General features: G+C 40.3%; 1 protein-coding gene across 1 annotated transcript in view; it reads left to right on the forward strand.

The window, feature by feature from the left end:
- LOC140693511 (uncharacterized) overlaps positions 1 to 24,008 on the forward strand; it is a 118,781-nt gene that overhangs the window by 87,804 nt on the left and 6,969 nt on the right. The window contains exons 15-19 of the mRNA XM_072957331.1: positions 2,431 to 2,552; positions 3,583 to 3,807; positions 9,844 to 10,043; positions 10,347 to 10,473; positions 22,406 to 22,532. The gene's annotated coding sequence lies outside the window, so the exon portion shown is untranslated. The remainder of the gene's footprint in view (positions 1 to 2,430; positions 2,553 to 3,582; positions 3,808 to 9,843; positions 10,044 to 10,346; positions 10,474 to 22,405; positions 22,533 to 24,008) is intronic.

The raw sequence follows: 24,008 nt of genomic DNA on the forward strand, positions 1-24,008 counted from the left end.
GCTTGGTGTTTTGAGAAGGGTTCAAGAAACCATACAAAAATCTTTTTCACTAATTTTAAATCTATCTTAGACACATTATGCATACATGGCAGAGTAACTTATCAACTAGTTTTGACAAGAGGAGTGTATTATTGATTATCTATTTTAGTTGAAATATTCTACCTGGGATAAAGTAATCAGTGCCCATAAATGAACAAATATGTTTGTATTTCTATGCAACATGGGGGCAGACTTCATATGTTTTTATATAATATATATGACTGTGTGTTTTAATCTGTCTGTCAGTGTTTTTATAGTTTTTCATCAATGTTGTAACTTTAGAATTCTTCTATGGAAATCACCCCCAATTCTAGTGCAGTTTGTACTGTGTATCCTGTCTTATGCATGGGATTCCACTGTCCCCTCACTGAGGAATTTCCTCTCCTATTGAGTTAGTAGCAGAGTTAAAGGAACTGTGATTTCTAGGCCTTTGCTCTCCATGTGTTTGCAGTTGGCTGTCAATCAAGATTTTGTCTTTCGTGAGTTTTCATTGTTCAATTAGAATTTTGGAAATAACAATTAATATGTTGCAACACTCTCCCTAGAAACTTGATGTGTTTGTGCTTTTCCGTTTCCAATTTACAAAAAATGTAAATGCACTCTTGTTTTTAAATAGTCCTTTTTCACTAGATATTTGTTTACTTCTTTATAGTCAAAATATTTTTTTCCCAATGAATGAATAGGTTTGCATGTTTTAAAAGATACCTTACTTTTTAAATTTCTTATTCTAACAGGTATATTCGTTGTACAGAATTTAGAAAATAAGGATAAACACAATTATAACTTAAAAATGGCCTCTAATCTCACCTGGAGATACAGTTGTAAGGTTTGAAATTGAGAATTACAAGTCCTCTCAAACTGTTCTTCTATTTCAAGTACGGTTTGGTTACTGAGATCCTCGAATTCCCATATGAATTGTAGCAGCAGATAGTCAGTTTCTGCAGAGGAACCCACTGGGATTGTGATCGAGTCCACGTTGAATATATGGATCGCTCTGGGGAGCACTGCCATCCCAAGAATGCTGTCATTTGATTCAGGAATGTGCGTGGTGTGTCTGTCCAGGTATTTAGGTATTCTTTAATTTTTTTCAGCATTGCATAGAGTTTACATTGGATTATTTTACTATATATTTTGCCTTTATACTGAGGACAAGTGTGCAAGGTACCGGGATCAGAAGTGTATTGGAGCTCCGCAGCTTGCTGCCACCATGGACGCTGTGCTCTTGCTTCGCCCACTGTACAATGTTGCACAAAATAGGACCTAAGTAACTCTCTCTTGAAAGAATGATTATATGATTGCTGGATGATGCTTGAGAGTCCTTGTGATGATGTCTTTTTCCCAGAATTTCCCCTCTTCTTTACTATGCCCTTTCCCTTCCTTTCCTCCAGCCTGTGTTTCAGCCTGCCTGTGGCATTGATTTTCCTTGTCTGTGGACTCTTCCTTTCACTAGTTCGTGATAATGTTACATGTGAGATGTGGAAACTTGCTAGATGTCAAGAAAGAGGAAATCCATTGCATTCTAGTTTTTTTAGAGTGTGCTATTGTATTATCGATTGAAATGAAATCAGGCTGACCCATTGAGCCATCCCCTGAGCTCTTTTTGCCTTCCTACAGGTGATACTGCTCTCGTTGCTGCATGTGCCCTTCCCCCAGACTTGGTTTTGGGGTTGAGTAAGTCACCGTCACTGGAGCCCTCTCTTTAAATGATGAAGAGAACATTTGCTCTTTCTCCCTGTTTGGGGACTTGGATGAGATGAGGCAACAGATAAAGAATGGAGCCCCACCTCATTCTGACCCCCGCTCTTTCCGTTCCTTTCTCCAGGGGAAGAGTACAATTCAAAAATATAAAGATTGTGAACTAATGAGATAGACAAGACAACCGATCATTTATTAAATACCCTTTCATGCCAGAAACAAATGTATTATACACACAAAAAGCACATAAAATACGGTAGTACTGTGGTTACAAACGTGGGTCCGAGTTCGAGTCCTGGTCTGGAGTGACAAGTCCTGTGAGATGGAGAATTGGTAGGTCGGCTTAGCCTCTCTTGGACTTGTTTTCTGTCCTGCAGAGATGGGGCTCGCTAGGCGTCCCTCCCCCGTAGAGGTGCTGAGGGGTGTAAAAGACACGTGTAGGCAGACCGAGCACAGCTGCTCTTTCCTCGTAAGTGCAGGATAGCATCGCTTTTGCGGTGATGGCTTTATGACTGCACCGTGTAGACTCTCAGTGCTCCAAAGGGATGCCTTGCAGATTGGAGATGGGATTCTCACTTCTGTATATACCCAAGGATTGTGTTATTGGGCCTTGCTAATTTGACTCTATTCTTTAGAAAGTACATAATGTAGATATATTTTTCAAACATGCATGATTTTTTCTTTTATTATTTATAGTTCTACCCTCTCATCTCTTGGTGTGACTTTTCATGGAATCCAGGAAACAGTCCTAAGCAACCTGCCTCTTCACACTTCTCCGTGGTGGTTTCCTTCCCTGACTAGAAGAGGGTTTTGCATAGGTAATTTTGATTGCTCCCCTTCTCTTGGAGACTCTCTGTTTTTCTGCCCATCTCTCACCTGTCCATCTGTCCATTTCTCTACCCACTCATTCTTCTGACTTGTTTCAATAAGCATTTCAGGCAGCTTACAGAAGAACAGGTACCAAATAAACAGGTGAGAAAATGGGGCCAAGTTCATACAGTGAGGCTAGGAGTTGAGCCTGTGTGAGAGTTGCCAGCGTGAGACACACGCCTCTGCCTTGTGACTTATAAGATAGACAACATCAATGTGCCTGAAGCTCCCAGCAGACACAGGGAAACAGGGTTTGTGGGAGATGCTCATTGGCTGTGAAATAAATAAGTGGCTTAGTAGAAGCCCAGCCTTTCCAAGTACTAAGGCTTAGGAGAATATTTTAGTGTCTTCCAAAATCAGATTATTGCATCTTTTCTTTTTCAGAGTTTTATGTATAGTTGGTTTACATTCTATACCTGGAAATTTCTCCAAAACTTCTGCCCACGTGAGTCCCATGACTCGGGAATGGGGTGGTTCTGCTCATTGACGGGTGTTGGCCAGAAACGGAAAATGACAGCCTCAAAGGAGCCTGGGATTTATCAGTTATGTTTTGTCAGTGCTGTAGATTTCAGAAAATGCTTTCACCTTTTCTTTCCATCTGAGGCAGCAGCGCGCTCTCTTACCAGCATCAGGAGCTCAGGGCCACGGGATGGTGGGGGCTGACTGCACTGCCGTCAAGACAGCTGAGCTAGTCACTGCAGGTGTGGTTCTTTTACATACTGCAGTTCATGCTCTTTACTAGAATGTTTCAACAGGGAGTTAATTAACTGAGTTAATTAACATTTTATAAATATGATGCTTTGTTGAAAAGACAGTCATAGGCAGAATATAAGTTGTGATCACTTTAAAAATGGTTTCATTACTGAAATTTCAGTAGGAAAGATCCAGTTTATCTTATTTCCGCCTCTCTTTAAAAGTAACAAAGAAACAAGACAGAAAAAGCAGAGGATGATTTCTGTTCTTCCTCTCGGCTTGCAGGTGCCCTCACCTCCAGTGGCATCCATCCAGACACCAGCACTGACACTGGCCGTGCTCAGAACTGCCTCAGCCCTGAAGACACATCTGACAAATGGAAGGGGGCCGCGCCCTGTTACAGCAGGTGCTCTCACTTTGTGGGTCCTTATGTAACTGCGCGGTGTTATTCAGGATCGCCCTTTCTACACTTTGTGACGCTGCTGCGGTGTCTCCTAGTTATTTGTTTCTGTAAGTACTCGTGTAATTTTCCAATGTGTGGTACTAGACATCTAAAAATGCATTTTTCAGATGAAAAATAGTGTGTATTTAATATAAATGTATGAAAAAAGGGTCAAATGGATCTATCCTGGTGCCAGTACTCAGAGATAATAATTAACACATTAACATCTATTTTCTGTTCTTTTCATCAGTGTGTATTACCTCTGTCATAAAAACCAGCGAGCAATGTGTGCCTGTATACTGTGTGGAGACCTCCATTTTCCATTCGGCTTATTACACATTTCTCTACAATATTCTATCTCCCCTGGCATGATTTTTAATGACTAGTATAGCATTCTGTCTTGTGGAGTCCTCGTCCATTTTACTTTGGACTTAAATAAACTTTTAAATTCCAAGTATACTTAACTGAAATTCTGAAAAGAGATCTGTTGTGGTACCGAAAGTCCCCTACATCCCTTCCCCTTTTTTCCTGAGAGTAAAAACTGCTGACAATGTGGAGTATATATTTCATGACCTTTATGCCTATGTCATATAAATAAACACATACATACACGTATATGAGAAATCTATGTCTATGTGTGTGTATATATGCTTTATTGAAAAATAAGGCCATACTATATGTTTTCTGCAGCTCGGTTTATTCACTCAGGTATATATCACAGACGTCCTCTCTCTCCAGACTCACCCGGTCCTTTCAGATAGAGTAGAGGGTTTTCCTGATATGCAGGTTTGGTCTCTTGTGTAAGGACACCTTTCGTGGGAGCGTACTGTGGACAAGGCCTTGGACCACGCCGAAACACCGGAACTTTAGTGCCCACAGCTCACCGTGATTTACCGCATCATTGTCTTGATGGTGGACACTTAAGTTTTCTCCATTTTCCACTGTCAGAAAGGGTGTTTGACTGGCATACTTCTTATACAAACATTCCTGTGATCTTGTATGAGTATTATTTTCGTTAAGGTTTCTGGAAATTTAGTCCTTGGATGTGACAACTACATAAATCACAGGCTCCTTTCAAGTGAATCAAGAAATTCCTTCTCCTGTGGGGCATGAAAAGATGTAGAATAACTTATGTAACCAATTCTCTATCGCTGGATATGATTTCACTTCAGCTTTTCTTCTCACCATTGTAAACAGTGCTGTGTAAATGCTCTGATAAGTACATCTTTTTGAACTGAATTTTTCTAAATGAAACGATTCCAAAATGTGGAGTTCAGCCTGTGTGTACACACGTTTTTCAGAGTTTACATATCCATTGACATGTCATCCTCCAAAAGATCGCTCACAGTTTGTTCTCTCAAAGATGGACACTAGCTAGAATATCTTTTAAAAATATGTGCCAATATGATGAGCAAAAGTACTTTTTCATTGTTTTAATTTGCACTTGATGACCAGTGAGGTATTGAGCATTTTTCACTCATTAGCCATCTGACTTTTAAAAAGTGAATGATCTCTTTTGTCCTTTGCACACATTTAAGTGAGGCAGCTTCTTGTTGCTTTGTGACAGCTCTATGTATATTATGAACATTAACCCCTTGTCTTCATCAACATGTATCAGAGAGCTTTTCCTTGTCATATTTTGCCTTTCATTTTGTTCAGTAGGTTCATTTTTGTTGTGGCCCAAAATAATCTTAAGATTGTAAATGTCTTCTTTTTGGGTTTTATTCCTGATATTATTCTTAGAAATACTTTCTTATAATGGTATAAATTTCTTCTGTAGGTTTTTTTAATCTCTAAGATGGAGATGATGATGGTACTTGTTATAGTGAAGAGAAGTTGAATTAATATGAGCAAAGAATTATATTCGCTGTTATTAGTACTTTCTAATATTCACATCACATTCTGTAATTTTTCTTGCGGTCATTATGACTGGAATAGAATTTGTTTTTTCCAGGGGATTCTCTGATTGTCCCAAGACAATTATTGAATTCCTACTTTGCTTTTTAACTTGAAATCCCACCTGTAAAGAATACTTATGTACACTAGAGTCTCTTTTTGAGCTCATGGTTTATTTTTATCAATCTTACTTTCTTACACTAGCACTATATCTTACATATTGTAAACATTTATTTAATATCTGACAGTGCGATTTTTTGATTCTCTTTTCGATCCCAAATTTTCTTGGTTAGTATTATGACTTTATTATTCCTGAAGAATTCTAATATAATTTTTCAAGTTAAAAAAAAAAAGAAGTGCTCTCGTGGGATTTTTTAGTACTTTTGAATTATCTTTAGGAGAACGTGCATTTTTACAAAACTGCTTTCCTGCATACAAAATGTTGATGTCTCTACTTTCACACCTCTTACTTTACCCCACAGTACAGTCCTGTACTTCCTCCATGTACAACATGGGCATTGTTTTTGAGTTTATTCCAGATTATTGTTGATGTTTTTGTTAATTATTTAAGTCAGAATTTTTTGCTATTGTATATTTTAACTGTTAAAACTGACACCTAGGAAGGCAGATTCGGTTTGTAAATACTCACTTTGTAACTTCTCATTTAAAATTGTAAGTATTAAGTACTTGTTACAGAATCCTTTCTTTTCTGTTTTTAAAAATTTGTTTCCAAGATTCTCAAAATGGTCATAGCAAAGTAGTATAGGTGGGGACAGAGATGGAGAGAGGTAGTGTGGCTCATGTACAAACTGTGAGCACTTTCATGGCTGTGTTTATGCTGGAAAAGCCGCTGAAGAGTCCAGGATAAAACAGGGGTGGCTTTGTATGCAGTTGAAAGCCAGCTTTCTTGCCTGGTGAAGCCTGGTGGGCGTGACAGGTAGATGATCAAGGTCGAATGGAGGTTATTGGCTGCACAGAGCGCTGTGTCTGAGAACTGGAGAATATCGCCATGGGAAATGCTTGGTGCCAGGAACAAAGCAGAGGAGCTGGGGACCCTGTGTGTTAAGGAATTTCCAGCCCTCGGAGTGGGAAGATCAGACTCTGCATTCAGATCTGAGTTTGAATTCATCCTCTTTAGTTTACTTGTCCTCTGACTTTGGTCAAGCTATATACCCTATTTCACTTCCTGTTTTCTTATCTCTCAAAATAGGAGAATTACAGCCTGCTGCCAGATTGTTTGATCAGGTTAAATATTTAGTGTCTATAAGATGCCACGTACAGTCACAAGCTCAGTGAGAAATGGGCTGTCACCTGTTCTTCTGCAACTCAGTGCTTGACAAGACATGTGGGAAAGCCAGTCCCTAATTTGTGTGTGATGCAAGTAGGAACAAAATTAATGTCTTGCCTTTCCCTAGCAGTATACTTACAGCTTTGCTTCATTTACTTCTTTCCTCCTTTCCTTTCCCCTTTCCCATCCTCCACCAAAAGATCCTGAGACTCTCTCAGAATAGTAGATTCAAATTACTTTAAAGGTTGGCTCATCCTCATGAAATGATAGTAACATAAAAAAAATCTGTGCACATCCCACAATACATTGTATTTGATTTACACACACACGTGTGCACACATACACACACACAATCAGGCTACCTTCCACTTGCAGAGGGATAAGGACCACTTTTTCTGAGTTTTCACTCACTGAGCTTGAGAACAATGTCTCTTACACAGACTTTCACCAGGCTTCGTGCATGGTGTTTTTAATTGAATTTCGGCTTTGTGGCCATAGATATAGTCTCCTAATAGAAGAGAGAAAGTGGAGACATAGACATTCCGCTGAGATATTGGTGTCATCATATTTTAGTTGGAAAGGACTTAAGACAGCATAGAGTCGTAATATTATATGGGTGAGAATCCATGATGTTGTAACTTGGACAAGAACATGGACCTTCTGCCGTCTTGTCCACAAAGGTGAAGAGGCAACTGGGCAGGGGATGGTAGGGATCCTTCTTGCTTGAGTTCCATGTTCTTGCTAGTTTTCATTGCTCAGTTGCCTTTAGTTTATGTCCATGAGGCCTCTCATGGGAAGGTCACTCTGTCCTGATAGATTGAGTTTCTTATCAGCAAAAAGCTCTGGACCCACTCATATTTCCCAGAGTTTTCTGCTGACCTGCTGACACTTTATATAATTGAGACCTAAGAAACTACAGAATATAAAATCCTTATTGTTATTGTTTGCCCTCGAGTTCCATAGGAAGGGGTGCTGTCTCAGGCTGTCTAAAGCCAGATCTGAACAAAGATAGGGTGACAGGCTGTGCTGCTGGTCCTCCACAGTTGAAGGGGATTTCCAACTTAGCTTTATATTCAAGGCAGATGAGTTCAAATCTTGCCTTTACCAGTTATTATCTTTGTGAATTTGGGGAGAAACTGTACTTTTTTGTGTCCAAATTTGTTTATCTGTAAGTAAGTTCAGTATTTATTTTAAGGTTTCTGTTTTAGAATTGAATGCGCTAATACTCTCATTTATACCTAAACTAGTGATCTCATGGTTCTATGCTGGTGCCTTGGTAGTTGATTACTAAGGGACTCCGCAGTGAGATTGGGGGTGGGGGACCCTGGATAATAGAGCTTATATTCCAGGATATGCTTGTAAAAGACTGGATGTGCAGTGGATTTTTAGTAAATATCTACTCCTTTCCTAATCTGCATTGATTGTGTATATATCTTTATACTAATATATGAACAATTTTTATTGCAATTTAAATATCTTTGTAGTATTTACAATATCTAGTTATAAAAATACGTGAAATAAAAAGATTTGAATTTATTTTCTTTTCAATAAGCAAAACAAAATAAAATAGAAAAGAAAAAAGTTTTGAAGGAGTAGAAATAATTTTATTTCTGTGGAATCAATTCCTTGTAATAGGTTTTTTGTTCATGGTGTTAAAAAGCATATAAAATTGATAGGTGGTGAAATACTGGAAATGAGGAAACAGTGGAGACATACTACCTCTAAGGCAGTCAATTTGTTACCAAGTCCAAACTCGTTCTGCTTGCTGCATGACAGGCCGATTAATCGGGAGATGAGATGTTGGAGTAAGGAAAAGAGACTTTATTTGTAAAGCTGGCAGACCCAGAAAATGGCATATTGTTATCCAGTAGAACTCTCTTCCCCAGGGCAGAATTCAGTCTCCTTTTATACTAAAAAGCGGCAGGGATGTGGCTGGTTGTTGCAAACTTCTTGCTGTATGAATTGTTTGTCCTTGAAATCCTTTGTTCCTGCAGCTGTCCATGTGGGTCAAATTATGGTGCCCCTGTAAAACCTCCAAAAAAAAAGAAAGGTTATTCACTATTTTACAACTTGCCATCTATACATAAGTGTAGAAGAGCAAATATCCTTAAAGATCAGAGCCCGGAGAATAGGCCCTCCTGGATATTTCAGGCTAAAGGCAACTTTCTTTTACAAAAGGTGCAGAGATAGCAAGTCTGAGCCTAGAAAACAAGGTACAGGATTAAAGCCAAATGAACACATCTAACATGGAGTGAAATTTGTTCTTTCTATTACAATTTCTTTTTCTCCCTCATAAATAATTTTAGTAAGAAACATGAGCAATTTTTTTATTTTTGCTTCTTAATAAAGGACTACAACTACAATTTAGTGAGCAGGGATGCTGTGCGTGCCTTGGTGTCACAGCAAACTCTTGTTGGTGGTGCAACATGCCTGATGCCCCATGAGTGTTGGTGAGGGTCCCCCTAACCAGGGGCTCTATTCAGGAACCACCATATGCGCGTTGACCTCTGGCACCTCTTTTTCAGCTGCAGGAAATTTTTTCAGATTCTATGATAGAAAAATCACTCCAGCTAGGGATAATCAGGGAATAAAGGAAGAGGAAAAGGGCTTGAAGTAGAGTAGAAGAGAAAGACAGAAGCTCAGGGAGCCTGGGGGCTTGGCAGCGCTGCCTCGGGAGAGAGAGGAGCAGAGGTGTGGATGGGACCGGCTACGGAACCAGCTCCTGCAGCTTTCCCTGCACCCAAGCCACACAGCTTTTAATAGGGCCCAGGACTCTCTCCTGGCTGGATGTCACCCTGGGCAGAACCTTGAGAATCGAAGGTAAGGGGTGGGCAGCACTCACCTAGGGGGTCACTGAGGACTTTGGTCAAGTCCACATTGACTTTTCCAGTCAAGTGCCTTCACCTGTTCTTTATCTCAGGATCTGAGAAGCAGGAGCAAGGAACTCAGGGAGAGATCCAGGAAGATATCTGACTGTGTTAAGAGACGACAGTCACAGTGACACTGGGAGCGAAGACACTTGCAGCAAAGTAAAATAACTTCACAACTATTGCATCAGAGCTGCATGTGTGAGAGAGCCTAAGCCTGTCTCAGAGTGCAGGGGACAAGCGGAATGGAATGGTAAAATTAACACTGACAATTGAAATTTTGTTAAATAGCCTGCTACTTTTAATTTTATCACTTCAATGTATGCAGGTGTATTTCTATGAGCATTTATAGGTTCACACAACCCCACCAGCCCCTCTTGCCCCCATGGGGGATGGGATTTCTCAAGCACAGTGCCCCTCCTGCTTGCTTGGGCCACGCTGCGGGTCCTCACCTGGGGCCGGACTGCTACAGTACACTGAGTCCCCGAGGCACGGCCTGGGATACATGACAGGAACAACTGTGCTCTTGGCTGAGGGCCTCCATTTCCCCCTGCAGTGTAAGAATGCCGGTGACTCAGTTAGAAGCATGCATCCAAGCCGTCCTTCCGTGTCATCACCATCTAGAAGCGGTGCCTGAATCTTCTGAATTTCTGCAGAATGTGGTTTACAATCACCTTGAACAAGTGAGTGTGTGTCCTCTTTCAAGTGGAGGAGTTACTGCCGTTTTCCTGGAACTTACTCATCACTAGTCCATCTGATTTTTCTGTGCTAGGATTCAGTATGGCCTGCTAATAACTCTGCAGTCAGATCTAGAAACCCTGATGAAGAGGATTATTTATTTTCTTTCTTTATATGATAGTATTTTACTTTCAAATTTCTGAGTTTTCAGTTCTTGGAGGAATTTTTTCGGGGGTTGGAGAAACAACTTTGCTCTTACCATCTTTGTGACCTGTTGCTATATGCGTCTCACCTGTCTTCTGTCACTTGTGAGGCGGTTCTATTTTTGACCCTGTCCGGGTTGTTCATATTTTAAAACATAAAATCTGTAAAAGTACAGTCCCTTTTACTCTGAAGACATTCCACAAATACTCCTTTAATCTGGGTATGGTTTTAAGAAGACACAATAATTGGAATATATACTTGCAGGTTGCCAGTGCAAAATCCCCAAATTAATAGTCGAGCTTAACATCTAAAATCTTTCTAATCTACCATGGATTTGTATGGATAAGTGAAGTAGTTTGCTAAGAACTCAATCCTCCCAAGCTGATGCTCTGCCAGATGGTGGAGCCGAGGGACGAGGGTGTGTCCTGCCCTTCCTGAGCTGACAGTTTCATGGCAAAGACCTTCACCAGGTGAAGAAATTGAAGTTTCTTCTAAGAACAGTGGGTCTGAAATGAGTCCAAAAGCGTGGGAGAGACACAATCACATTTGTCTCAAGTAGGGGAGAGTGGCTGTGGGGCCACTTGGGAGACTCATGAGTCCAGGTGGGCAGTGTTGTTGGCTTCCACTTGAGCGGTGGGACGGTCAGTGGGTAAAAGCGAACAGATTGAAGGCATGTTTAGATGGTAAAGAGGAAAGGATCAATGATTTCTGTGAAGGTAGGATGGAGTAAGGCCCAGGTTTCTGGGTGGATTAATGAGTTAAATAATGGTCCTGCTGTGTTCTGAGGAGGGAAAGCAGCAGAGGGAGTTCTGGGGGAAAACTGATGAGTTCAGCTGTGGGTAAAGTGAAAGGCTGTTAGATGTGTGGTCTGGGAGCTCTGGTGAGAGCCAGTAGTGAGTAGGGGGCGGGGAGAGAGACTTTCAAATCATTTTGTCTTGTGAAAATACATACAAGAATGAGTAATGACACAACCCCTGTATATTCTGGATTTAAAACCCAGTAACATTTTGCTATATTGACTGCAGGGGTTCTTAATTTTTTAATAGAAATAAAATAAATAGAAACAAAATAGTGGAGTTAATGAATATCTTAGAGTTGATGTGTGTCCTTGTATGTATTTTCATACCTCATCTGTTTATAAACATAATCTACAAAAAGTTAACTTGCTTAGCATTAGAGTTAAACAGAGGGACGTGACACACTCTGTTGGTGGTTCAAGGTGATTTCTTGGGCAAATTATGTAGCCTCTCTGTGCCTTAGTTGCATCTTCTGTGACTGCCCCCATGCCCCTCATCACAGCTGATTTCCTAGACTAGAAGTTGGGAGGGAGGCTGCTGAAGGGAGTAAGAGGTGGCAACTGCTAGGGTCACTGAAGAGAGAGACAAAAACAGATTAAAGCCGAGAAACTGAGTGCTAATACCCTCAAAGGAGAAAGAATCCCTTAGTTTTTTGAGCCACTTAGCCTAAGAGAAAGAAAATCATGTGGATCCAAAGCTCTTGAGCATATGAGTATTGTGGGTGGGAGGGTTTCATCAGAAAAGGGTTGAGAAAAGGCCTTTTGGTTTCCCTTTACGTTTCCAGTAAGGATGAGGCGCAGAAGAAAAACCACCCGTTTCACAGTTGAAGGTGCTGTTTTGTGCGAAACTGACCGAAGGTTGGAAACCATTCATCAGTGGTGCTGGCAAAAGAAGAGACTTCTGGATTGGGTGGGGCACTTGCTGTGACTTCCAGGTGACCTGCTGGCTGGGGGCTGTGAGGCGGGCAGTAGGTTTGCAGTGTGACCTGGGTATAATCCCTGGCATTGAGGCTGCTGATCTGACTAGCAGAGCTGGGCAGACACCGTCCTAACGGGGCTGCTCGGGATGAGGCCTGGGACACCTGCCATGCTGAGGGCGAGAGGAGAGCTCCCCTGAGGTTGTGTCCCTGTGAAGATTAGAAACGTCCTCCTGCAGGGGAGGAAGAGCCTCTGAGCAGCGGGCCGGATGCACAGGCAAGACCAGCCTGAGCACGGAGATTTCAGGAAGCCGGAATTCATACAGGCCCGAACAGCCTTGTTCCTGAGAAACTGGAGGGAAAAGATGCTGCAAATGCAGGCTAAGTTCAGACACTATTGTGTGTCATGAGTGATAGGAAAAGACTGTTCAGGCAGCCACGAGAGAACCCTGTGGTTGTCCCAGTTGGGCGTCACACAGGAGGGAGGAGCAGAGTTATATACTTTGCCACTTATTAGCTGTGTGACTTTGAGCAATATCACCCCACTTCTCTCTATATATATCTACATCTGTAAAGAGACACAGTGACAAGCTCGTGTCATCAGAATGCTTTGTTTAGCTCTGATCCCCTTTGTCCAGTCCTGTCAGTGCTGCCCTGCAAGGTTCTGCAGCGGCTGCTCTTGCCCTGTGATGGGAGGGCATAAAAGGGCATTGTAGCACCCGAGGGCAGAAAGGGGTTGCTTTAAAAGCAGACATGTAGCCTCCTGCAGCTGCAGACCTGCAGGCAGTTTGGTTCATGGTCGTGGAGAGGACTTTGGAGGCCTTAGCGTCGTCTTAAGACTTGTTTTCCCTTGGGGACCTGATTTGCCTTTGCAGATTAATGTTGAAGATTTGGGCTTCTGGCAAAGCTGTTTTCAGAGATGGGTATATACGTAAAATATCATAAAATAAAATGATTTATTTAACGTGAGCGACTTTGCAGCTGTTGGGAAGAGCTGTGTTGGCCTGGTCTCCACGGGGGACACCAAGGGTCAGCAGAGCGTGCGGGAGGGAAGGCAGCCTGCAGTGCTTCTGCGGGGGGTTCTCCCCAGCATGGTGCTCTGCTGAGTTGACTCTTCTCTGAGTTTGGTTGCCAGAGGAGCAGACAGCAAAGTAATGAGTTCTGGAGGGATTGTATAATGACAGGAAGAAATAGGAACCTGGAGATTTTCTGGACTAAAACACGCTTTTGGTTCCTGATTCTCTGTGTTCCATTACAGAATTGATGAGTTGTGTCTATTCTGGGACTTCATTGAAATAAACGTTCAGCCTAAATGTTAAGGGATTTGGTTTATTTGGCTGGAGGACTCGAGCCGGGATGACAGCCTCTCAGATCACTCTGAGGGACTGCTCCCAAGAGGTAGGGGAGGAGCTAGGATAAATAGAATCTTTACAACAAAGATCAGGTAATTGGAACAATAAAATATTGCTTGTTATCTAAAGAAAACCAGATATCTCAAGTTCAAGTATTTACTGCTTTTCTATGTATGGTGGGAAGCAAACATTTGCGTCATTGAATTCATTCCTTTGGCAAGCCCCTGGCTATCTAGGGCCAGTATCCTGTCCTTTCTTACTCTGAGTCTGCTCAGAGGGCACCACTGTGAGTGGCTGAGAGGCCGGGCTGTAGGCATGTACTCGCTGGGGTTTGGCAGCAGCCGCTGATGACTCGGATTCAGCATTCTTTGTTTACTGTCATGGTTGCAGTATTTTCATGCACATTGTAGTATTTTCATTCACAGTGTTCCCCCTTGGTCCTAAATTCGACCAATATTTTGAGAGAAATTTCATGACCAATTTTGTCCCACATTGCTAGGATGGCTCATTCCTAGTTCAGGTGAAGAATCTTCTGAGTTGCCATTCAAGGTGTTAGTTTTTTTTATCAGGCCCTGTTGATACTAAAAGTTCTCTGGATCACCTGTCTTACTACTCTATTATGATCCAGGAAGTGTTTAACCTTCTTTGCTCATTCCCATACCTAGAATCACACTATTATATTTATTTTATTCAGGGTTATAAATTTTATCTGTTTCTTCAAGATGTTTAGCCATCATCAATCTTGTGGGCCTAGTTACATATTGGGAAATGTAATAGACAACAATTTTATAAAATAGACAGGATATAAGTAATACAGCTAGTAACGTTAATAAAGTCACGAGTAAGAATTTAATAGTCGAGAAGTTGTATTTTTGGGTTAAAATTTTGCTTGTGTTTCTGAGTTTGATCCTATGAGAAAGTTCATATTTATGGTCAGGGTCAGAGCAGGTATTAATTGGCCAGTTGAAATCTCCCACCTTGTAAGATCAACAGTGGCCTAAACAGAACTATAATTTCTTTTTAGAATAATGTTTCTGAGGGCTACCTAGTTAGAGCCTTGTATTAGGGAAACCCACCAAGGTAACACAGAAGTACTAGACATAGGTAATTTATCATAAACTTAACAATTGGAGTAGTTCATAATCAAAGGTTGGAGAAATTATCAAAGTAATTGGTATACAGTCCTGGTCCGGTGTCTTGGGTCAGCAGTCTAGCTCAGATGTCGTCTTCTTCTCATCCTGGTATGGAAGCTTTTTCTCCATTTGGGCATTGTTTTAAGGTGAGCAGCGCTCTATAGGCCAGTGCACTGCAGGGGCTGTTTCAGATAGGAAATGAATCCGAGACTCCGTTTCCTTCAGCTTTGGTGTGTATGGTCTAGTTAAGAGTATCTGAAAAAGGGTCTTTCCATTCAGGTTGGAGACAGTTCTTTAAGTCATGCCTGTTGCAGTATGTATAATCCCCTGGCTGCAGGTCATGGGGCATTGGAATTTTACCCAAGGATAGATTACTGAGCTTCAGAATCAAACCTAGAGTATTCTTTTCATAATTCAATTAAACTGTACAGCAGTGTGACATAACAGCAAGGAATGATCTGGGAAGTGTCTTAGTAAATATGGACCTCAATTAACAAAACTAGAATTTAATATCCACTAAAATATAATTTTTTTCTCTCTAAAGTTACCCTCAGTTTTCTCAAATATAGCCAAATCAAGATTAATTTCTTTACAAATTAAATCTGATTATTTGATCATATAGGCTTTTTAAATTGACTGTGTTGGAAGTTTTAATACGGAGTCTCAGGGTAGAATGTTAATAAGGTTTTCTAAGGCCAAGAAAGCCACGTCAAGGCTTTTCATGGATTTTTGCCTTACAGATTTAGGTAAATTCTTTTCTCTTTAAAATCCTTAAAATACCTTTATACTCCTATATCTCTTAGGAGATGATCTCCCTAATTTGTCTGATAGAGCCACTGGGGACCTAAGTATTTTTAGTCTTTTGAGGGATCAGATAGAGAGAAAAGATAACTGTTCCAAGTCTGTATACATAGTTATAATTTATCAAATTGCTGTGAACCATAACTAGCTTAAGGAGAAGAGATTCTTTATGTCTGGGAAACAGGTTAAAAGGCAGTAGTATTTCAAACAATATCAAAAATTATAACCATATTCAGCTGGTTAATCAGTCCCATGTAACTAATTCTTTTAATGAGAGTTTTCATTAGAACTTTAAAATGTCTTACCCAGTTTAGTTCAGTGCTGTAGTTTGAAATTTATTAGAAATCAGTAAATCTCCTTGAAGAGAAAGCATTTTGCAAAACCATCAGAAGAAAACAATTAACTGTCTATAAATGACAAAAGATTTAAAAGCATGGTTAAACACCGTTACACTATAATCAATAAAGAAACCTGTTCACTATACCCATAATTATCACTGGTAACATTTCAGATAAACCAGAATTTTAGGGAGTCCATATAATTTCTACAATACCTATATTAATAATATTTCTCATTCAATATAACCTTAGAAGTTTTATGATTCATTTGACAATTCCATGTTATTTAAAATGCCAAATGAAACTTTATAGTTAAAAATCTCTCTTTGGGATGTTTCAGGGGCCTTCTGTAGCATCCCAAACTTAACTGGAGATTAAAAGAATTTTAATTAATTAAATTAATTTTTATTTAATTAATTAGAATTTTATATTTGGGGAGCTTTTTGAAAGATTTCAGAACACTTGATCAGATAAACATATAGATCACTGTAATGTAGTACTAATTCATTAACAAGAAAATATGTCAAATGTAAAGGCAGAACAGATCAGCTAAGTGGTATAAGAAGTTTTACAATCTGTTACTGAAGGTGGATTAATATTTTAAGAAAAATTTTTCCTCTTAACAGAGAGAAAACCAAATCTAATCTTGTTCCAGCTAACTTCTAAGATTCATTTACGTTGCCCAATTTGATTCTAAACTTAGCCAATTCTGACCACGTACAAAACTTTCCTCAGGGTTCCTTTTCCACAAGCCTTCCACAGCTTTCTATACTTATATTAGTGTGTCCCTTATTTTGTCTTCCATTCAGAGGTAACCAGCTTCAGGAGAAAGTCACTATTTTTCATTAACAAAGTATTATTCCATTCTTACATCTTCCTTTACGCATTTATATTACTTTCCTAGGATACTGAGATCATTCCCTTACTAATAGAGACTATTTCTGTGTGATACCAACCATTTATTAATATTTCTAAACACCTTTAGTTTCACTGTAAGAGGAAGTTAAATGTTAAGTAATTCATATTTCAATCTTATTTTATCTGAAAATGGCATAGATATTTAATAAAATCTTGTCATTTAACTTAATTTAGCACAACTCTAGAATTTAAAGATATCAAACATTTAGAGATTATTTTAAGCATACATTTTAAAAATATATTTTAAATATTTACCCAAAGCTCTCATCTCATTTGCATTTAATTTACTTAAAATTTTACCACAGCACATTACTGTTATTTTTTTTGACAAATCTGCAACAGATATAACAGGATCTTATTTGACTTTCATTAAACCTAGGTACAGTAACGGTATTATAGTTAAGATGGATGATTTTAAAGATGTCTACATTTATTAGAACATACTTAAACTAAACAATATCAAATATTACCTTAATACTGAATATTTTCCAATTCACATGACACTGAAAGTCAATTTGTTAAGTTTTTATTTTAAAAATACTTAATTTTTAAGCTCTTATATTTTTACATCAATTAAGCAGAGCTCTTTGACTTGGAAATTTTTTTTTTTAGCAGTAGAAATATCTCACTTCTATAATCTGTATGCAGGCTTATAAACAGACAAAAGCTAGAGATCTCATAGCTTCACTTTAAAACTTACTTATATTTATAATAATAGTTGGAGTAAGCTGAATTTGCTTGCTCAAATCACTAAGGCTTACTATTTATGAAACAGATAATTAAGATTTCCTCACAAAGTCTGAAGGACCCGTCAGAGTTCTGAGTTCTAAAATGCCAAAAATTTCATGGCCTCAAGTTTTATTTCGTTGAGCTAATTAGGCTCAGTCCTAGGTCACTGTTTGTTGTATTTATATTTCTGATCTGCAAGACAAAGACACTCTCTTCCAGGTCCCCAGATAAATGCTCTGTCACCCAGACCCAATTTTATCTCCTTAATTGGCATTTTTGTATCAGTGAGAAGAGCTGTAAACAAAGAATTCCATGTTTTAAAACTAAGGTTTTCTTTATTTTGTCTTCCAAAGCTTGCATAAGACATTTATTAAGGTCTCTTTTCCTTGAGTTATAAGTTAAACCCAGGGTAAACCTATATTTTTTTTTTTAGCTACTCAAATTACTTTTTAGATTTACGTTATATTGGACGTCTCAAGTAACTATATTGGTTTCCTTTAATTTGTTCAATTAATATTTTCAGAGGGATAGACATGTGCCCAGCCTTATAATACCAAGAAGGGGAAGCGTTTTTCCACTGAAACATATCTATCCCACAACATAAGCAAAAGGTTTATATAAAGACCATCTAAATATACCAATTTCACAAACTTTTATCTCAATTTTATTAAATCTTATACCTTTAATTTTTATATTTATTAAGTTTAATCAGTAATTCTTATTTCTAGAAGGAGTGACAGAAACCTTTTTTTTGTGGGTGTACATTGTATATAATTTTATAGAAGTCTCTAGGATGCCCAAGTTTCAGCCAAAGAGCTTAGGCCCTTCTCGATTTTTAATTTCATTAATTGGTCTGTTGTCCCAATCCTTGATCAAGTATTTCAGTCTACATATAAATATATGTTAAACTGTGGTAAATAAAACGGACTTGTTTGAACTTTAATGTTGGGGGGGAGTAGGTGAACTCTTTGGCCCTTTTTTTTTAACTTTACGTAGTGTAGTATCAAAACCCTGTATGTAAATCCAAAAGTGTCCATTTTATTTATCTCATTCAAAATAACCATATAAAAATATTTATCCTTTTGGGATAAGCCACTTATCTGTTTTTTTGACATTTTTACAATCCTTTTTCCAGTTATTCAACCTAATTAACATTAATTATACTAAGTTTTTATTAGCATCTCTAGAAACATTTATCAGAAAGGAAAAACAAAAATGTAGCTTTTCAAACCAGTTATATTTTTATATCTGAGTTCTTAGGTTAACCATTAGATATATTTTTCTGCATTTAAACTTTATTTTAATAGGTACCAATAAAACAGCCGTTTATAATGAGATCTCTTTAAACTTTCACCAATTAAAAAGTTTTTCCAAATTAAAAAATCCATCATATGGCCATCAATTTATATATATATAAATAAATATATATCTATATATATATATATATATAGTGATTTTAAACCAATAAGATGAAGAGGCCCTTCCACATGAGAGTCGGGGTGTTGCCTAAATAAAATTCAAAGGTTTACTCTCCAAAAGCTTAAAGCCTTCGTGGTCCAGGCTGATGCAACAAAGTTTAAGATGGCAAAATATCTGAAAATTGGTACAATCAAAGAATTGCTTAGAATCCCAATTTATTTGCGTGGCCACCGTATGTACACAATACTTGAACTTTTGTATGGCAGAGTCCAAGGTTTCCTTTAAAAACTAAACTAAACATATATATACTTACATGCACACACTTAAAACATCTAGAGAAAGATAAAACGTTTACATTTCAAGGACACAGGAAGAGAAATCCAAGTTCCCACTAAAGGGGATTTTGTTTTTATAAGTTCAGAATGCCAAAAAATGTTTTTATCAGGCCTGGTTATTTCCAGAGTGAGTTTTTTTTTTTCTTATTCCCGATTAATGTTGTAAGTTTTGTATGTACATAAATCTGGCTGGGGTTTTACTTGGAGACTGGCAATCTGTCATTTCTTTTTCTTTTCTTTTCTGTTCTTTATTTTTTTTTTGAAAGTTCTATTCCCCATTGTAAGGTCGCCTTCTCAGAATAAATTTGCTAGTAAGATTTCCCACAGGGACAACTCTGTGGCATGAAGTCTTTGTGTCTACCACTCCTGGAAGATTCCCTGTCACCCGAGAATGCTGTTACCAGCCAGGAGGATGGTCCAAAATTTGGAGTTGAAAGTTTCCTCATAAGAGTTTTACTTTTATCCTGAAAAATTCAATGGAGGTAACCAAATTGAGGAAAACATTAGACCAGCCTCTTACCTAACCACTCAGTCCTGAACCCAGTGTCTTTCAACTTGGACCCACTCGGGATGTCTCCACTGGGTGGGTAATTCATCTCAGTTTCTTTCAACTGGAGGGCCACGTACCTGGATACACCACCAGATAAAACTTAGGATCATCAACCAATATGTGAGATCTGAGAACCAGGAGAGACTCAGCCAAATTCATCTGGACCCCCCGAGGAGGCGGATGAGCACAAAGGGCCACTGCTGGTACCAAGGCTCTGGTTACTTGGAGAGTTCAGGTGGAGAGAAATCTGCTGTGGTGCTTCATGGTGCCCAAAACTGTTGACTGAAATAAACGTGCAGCCTAAAAGTTAAGAGTTATGTTTCATTTGGCGGGAGGACTCGAGCCAGGATGACCGTCTCTCAGAACTCTCTGAGGGCCTGCTCCCAAGAGGTTGAGGAAGAGCTAGGATATATAGGAGCTTTACAACAAAGACCAGGTTGTTGGAACAATAAAAGATTACTTGTTATCTAAAGAAAGCCAGGTATCTCAAGTTCAAGAATTTAGTGATTTTGTATGAATGGGAGGAAGCAAATATTAGGACTCACTGAATTCATTTTTTAGACAAGCACCTAGCTATCTCGGGCCAGTAGCCCGTCCTTTCTTATTCTGAGTCTGCTCAGAGGGCACCATTGTGAGTTGCTGCAGTGGCTGGGCTGCAGGCCTCTCCTCGCCGGGGAGTGGCGGAAGCCTTTAATGACTTGGTATCAGTATTCTTTGTTTACTGACATGGTTGCAGTATTCTCATTCACATTGTAGTATTTTCGTTCACAGACCGAATATGGATAATCTGCAAACTTGGAAAGCAACTGAGATGGAATTACTGCAGATACCTTCTGCTTTAATAAGCCGTGTGCAAACATAAACACGGAGGAAGCATACACTTGGATTTGGAGGTGTAGGAAAGGGATCCTGCACATTGCAGGAGAACGCAATGCAGAATTCCTTAAGTCCAACTTTCTTTACTGTAGTGGTTTCTGAGAACAGTTTATGGTAATTAAACAACATTGACAAACGGTGGCACACATTGCTTTTAAGGGATGGCCGGCTGCAAACTTTTATATTGGACAGGTGGAATTCATAGGCAAGTGGTCAGGTGGATGGGAGAGAGATGGAGCCAAGGCCTGGGCCCAGATTCCGGTTTAAATTGCCATTTCTTCACCATAGGGCCTTGGAATAGAATGCATACTCTCAACCTGTTGGTGAATCTGTGAAATGGGCATGATAATATTCATTTCTTCCTGGGATTGTTGTAAGATCTAAAGAGTATTATAGCACACATGAAGCATTTAACACCCTGGCACTTAGCAGTGTTCACTGTGTGGGGCCGCCCCGCTTAGCGTGCGTCAGAGCCGTAAAGGCAGCATTTGTCTGTTGAGGATGCACTTGTAGCCCCTTGGCTAGGTTGTGAATTTGTTGATTTCCTTTAATACTTGTAACTCTGTGTGACATGGGCAGTTATTTTCATGGACAGATGAGGAATCTCAGGGTAAAGAAGACTGTGTAATTTGCCCAAGGTCAGACCATAATTTTGGGTGCAGGGGCCTCAGTTCAGCATGGGCCCCTGGGCCTTCTGCTCTCTCCGTTCAGCACCAGAGCCAGATATGGAGTTGGCTGTTTCCCTGCCCAGAATATCCGGCAGGACCCAAGACACACCTGGCCCTGTGCTGCTTGAGCAAAAACTCCGGAGGAGAGGGAGTTACAAAAGGGATAAACATAAAAACAGACGACAGCAAACTGTGATCAGCTCTGAGAAGGAAAGGAACACGTCTCGCCGTGCAGAGCTGGGAGCTTTCCCGTCTGGGCTGCTCTGGGGGTGTTCATCTCAGCTAAACAAGTTCTGCTGTTGCAGCAAGGCAGGAAGGCAGGGCGCATGTGGGCAGGTAGACAGGGCCTCATTGATCGTACTCATTCCCCATTAAGCGGCAGCTTTCACGGGCACTTACCTAGTAAACATTGGCCATAATCTTCACGCAATTTGCTTGGTAGTTTTATTGACCCCAGCTTTGAGATGAGGTCATTGAAGCTGGGGAGTTTGTTGCATGCCCGTGATTACCTTGCAAATACCCCCACTGGTCTTTCAACCTAGACTGGTGTGGCTGTCATGCCCCATCCCTGTGAATGGCATCGTGTAGCTTCTCCCAAGTGGCCCAAATGACTGACATTGATATGCTTAATTCGTAGGAAATGGTATGTGGCAATAAGAGAAAAAGATAGTAAGAAATTGTTTGGAAAACAAGAAAAAAACCTATTCTTCCCCAGCTGGGGGAGCGTAACCTGTATCACCCACCCTAATCACTGCCTGTCACCTCCTCCCTGAGGATTCTGTGTTCAGAAGCCACTCTGAGCCTTGGGAGAACATTTTTCCTCATGACACTTTTGACTAGGACCCGCGACATCTCTGTCCCTGGTTAACACTCTCTTCAAAGCCGTTTAAATTTTTTGCAGGTTCCTCCACTCTGATGTAAGAATACCCTGTATAACTTCTTGATGCAGTTCCTTAATGAAGATCTTGTGATGGAAACCTAGCCAAAACTGGGATGTATGCACATAGTGACTGCAACTTCAGCACATTGTGAGTTCATAATCAGAGGGGTGGGTGACTCAGGAAAGGCTTTTTTAAGGTAACAAGGGGAAAGTGAAAGGACGCTTGCTGTGTGAGAAAGAAACATCTCGGTCACAGCCAGCAAGACACCTGTGTTCATGATGGGGTGTGGCGAGTGCAGAGTTCTCACAAAGAAAGAAGTGATGTGATGGGAGGGAGGACAGTTGGGTAATTTATTGGGGAGGAAAAAAGTGGGCTGAACATTTCCTGGTTGAACAAGAGGATTGTGACATGACGTGCTTGTATTTTGGAGAGAAGGGTTTTGTGGGGACAGGCCTAGGAGTACGCTGTATGGCTGGGGAGTCAGCACAACAGAGAAACACAGAGAACCGGGCAGACCCCAAGGCCCAAGCTGGGGGAGAGGCTGCCCGCAAATTGGAACCCTGGAAGCTGGTTCTGTCCCTTAGCTGGGGCCTCAGACGTCACTTCACAGCCCAGTCCTGTTGATACAAGAATAAAAAACGTTGGGCATGAGAAGGGCTGTGTCCCAGGCTTTCGTTGAGCCCCTGGGATGTGCCCCACCAGATTTTGTTCTTTGACTTCATGCAGTAAAGAATTCAAGAGCAAGCCAGTGTTGAGTAAAGGTATATATATTCAGACAGATACATTGAAATGCAAGAGAAACGTCACGAGGTGTGGGGGTTTCATGCACAGATTAGAAGTAGGTACACACACCACAGACAGGTCTGTCTTCTCCAAAGAGAGACAGAGAGTGGTGACCGCGAGGTGGCGCTGTGTTGCTTGTTTTCTTGGGCTTGGTTGTTTCATATGCTAATAAGTAGAAGGACCAGCCTTAGGGCAAGGGGCTAGGATTCCCAGGGAGTTGGCCATTTCCCACCCTTTGACCTTTTGTGGCTATCATTGGGACTGCCATGGTGCCTGGGGCATGTTATTCACCAGGTTACTATTACAATGGATGTTTACTGAATCTCAAGATCTGCTAGAAGTTAAATCTCTTCATCCTGAGCCTCAAGGCCTATTGGGGGTTGAATCCTTCACCATTTTGATGTCAATTGCTGCGGCCTTCCTTGAATGGCTGTGCTCTTCCCCCTTCCATCCTGTATCACTGTGATGACACAAAGACAGCAAAGGCCGGGCCCTAACCGTGCTCCTGCATTTAACGGCAGGAGGTGTGGTGTGGGCTTATGATGACTCTGAGTGGTGAGAAGGATGTTTCAGATTTTCCCACGTGAGACATGGCGACTTACCAGCAGCCTCCCCAGATTTATCTCACGGGCATTATCGCTTGTGTTGTTATGGAAACAAAAGGCCAGCCAAGAAATAAGAATCACACAGAGGGTTGGAGTACTGAGATTTATTACGCTGGCGGGCTCAGAGGGGTTTCTTTTCCAAAGCTCTGAGCACCTCCAAGACGTGCACATGAGGTTTTATAGGGTTAATTACAAGTATGGGGCTAATACCCAATAAGGCTCAAACAACAAAAAG

The sequence above is a fragment of the Vicugna pacos genome, unplaced genomic scaffold (assembly GCF_048564905.1).
Source record: "Vicugna pacos unplaced genomic scaffold, VicPac4 scaffold_19, whole genome shotgun sequence".
In the NCBI taxonomy this organism is placed as follows: Eukaryota; Metazoa; Chordata; class Mammalia; order Artiodactyla; family Camelidae; genus Vicugna; species Vicugna pacos.